Source organism: Myotis brandtii, unplaced genomic scaffold, assembly GCF_000412655.1.
Source record: "Myotis brandtii unplaced genomic scaffold, ASM41265v1 scaffold407, whole genome shotgun sequence".
In the NCBI taxonomy this organism is placed as follows: domain Eukaryota; kingdom Metazoa; phylum Chordata; class Mammalia; order Chiroptera; family Vespertilionidae; genus Myotis; species Myotis brandtii.
Window position 1 is genome coordinate 342,918 of NW_005365639.1, and position 1,996 is coordinate 344,913.

Below are 1,996 nucleotides of genomic sequence, written 5' to 3' on the forward strand. Positions count from 1 at the left end.
GACCTATGAAGCTGGGACATCAAGGTTGATAATCCCCAAGTGGGGCAGTCCCCCTGACACCAGAGCCCCTCCCCAGGGATACCTGACACATTTCTGCCAGCAGAGGTTTCTGGAGTCAGTGGGTGCTCTCCAAAGTACACAGAGCCAGCCAGAAGGAACCCTTTTTAGCTCAGGTCATGATTAAATCACCCCCACATAACCTTTGTACTTGTTGGGTGAAGAGACCCACTCCCTGTGGCCTCAGACATCGAACCATTAAATGACTGTTGGGAACTTTCCAAAGTATCTCAGATGGTTTATCCTGGGAATACAGAAACGCTTTCCTTTTTGTGTTTTAGGTAGCAGGATTGGTGGGTTTGTGTACTAGGCTAGGGCGTGAGAGGGTCTGTGCTGCAGTTTCTTAGTTCTCTCCTCCCTGTCACCAATTCCATTAAAAGAAAAAATGAGCGTCAGAAAATAGAAAAGGGAGAAGAAAGAGGAATTGTGAGAATGACACAAAAAGGTTGTAGCTTGAAAGATGGAAAAGTGAGACCAACAACGGTATGGCAGCGGTGGGATTCGAACCCACGCCATCGAAATGACTGGAGCCTAAATCCAGCGCCTTAGACCACTCGGCCACGCTACCTCCCGCTCGCTGCGGGTTCCGTTGAGACTATATCAGGCTAATGACGCGGCTCCCTACGCGACAAGCCCCGCCTTCGTGGACATGCGCATGCTCACTCTAGCCTCTCGGGTTCCTGCTAAGCCCCGGCCTCCCTCTGCATCTGGGAGTCACCGTGCCCTAGTGACTCGCAACAGTAGCTGCGTCGGACACAGCATTCGGAAGGAAAGGAGAGTTTCTCGACGTTAAACATTAATGTTCAGTCCTGAGGTGTGTGTGCATTTGATCCTCCATGAACGTGTATCTACCGCCCACGGCCACCTGGGGGCGCGGCGGCGGCACGGCTCTTGCCCGCCGACCTGGGGTCTCCGGGGAATCGGCCGGGTCCCACCCTGCGAGCTCTCTCCCCTTCCTCCGGGCACCTCTGCAGGCCTGGGGCCCCATGGTCTGGTCCCTGCCCGATTTCCAGGGAGGTCAATCACCGAAGATTGTTAGGGATCGTTGGCACGTGTGGGCGCCCTCCAGCACCTCAGAGGGAGGCACACCGAGGCCAGTACCTGGTCGCCGCCGCCCAGGCAGAGCCAGCTCTCTGGGTTTCAGTGTGGTTTCTTAATGCAGTCAGTACACAGCAGACCTCCGTCTCCGCCGCCCAGAAGGGTTGCTATTTTGCATATTTGCTTCACATATTTTCTAGTAACAAAGTAAATGAACACTGTAGATAAGAGTCAAGTCTCCTTTGACATTCCCAAGTTCTGCTTCCCTTCCTCCTGCCTCAGGAGTTGCCATTCCTTTTAGTCGGCTTGTTTCCTAATGATACCCTCACATACATAGGCTTATCCATTCGCGTGCATATTTAAGGAAAGTAACAAACAGAAATGCAGCGTAGTAAAGGCAGTTATCACTAAGTGGGTGTCGTTGGCTGAATAATACCCCCACCCAACGTCCTCATCCAAATCCCCAGAAGCTGTGAATGTGTCACTCTATGTGACAGAAGGGACTCTTCAGATGTGATTCAACTTAAAACTATGGTGTTTTAAGCCACTGGATTTGTGGTGATTTGTTATAGCAGCAATAGGAAGCCAATACAGTGGGTGAACCCACCGCTCCGGAATCACACAGCCTGAGCCTTGACCAGCTGCGTGACTTCAGGAAAGCGGCTTCTCTCTGGATCTCAGTCACTCATCCCTGTTAATGGGATGATAATAATAGTACCCACCTCACAGGACTTGCTGTGAGAATTAAATTCATTCATTGTGCAAGTATTTCTTGAATGCCTACAATGCGTCAGGCACAGTTCTGGGCACGTGGCCACATCAAAGTGGATTAAATGTGGTAATGTGTTTCAGGCACTTAAACAGACCCCTGGTCCATAGTGAGGGGGTAACGGGGACTCCA

General features: G+C 51.4%; 1 non-coding gene across 1 annotated transcript; it reads right to left on the reverse strand.

Annotated features, from left to right (window-relative positions):
- Positions 1 to 543: 543 nt before the first annotated feature.
- Positions 544 to 625, reverse strand: TRNAL-UAG. The gene has a single exon. It is a non-coding gene; the product is annotated as a tRNA-Leu (tRNA).
- Positions 626 to 1,996: the final 1,371 nt, after the last annotated feature.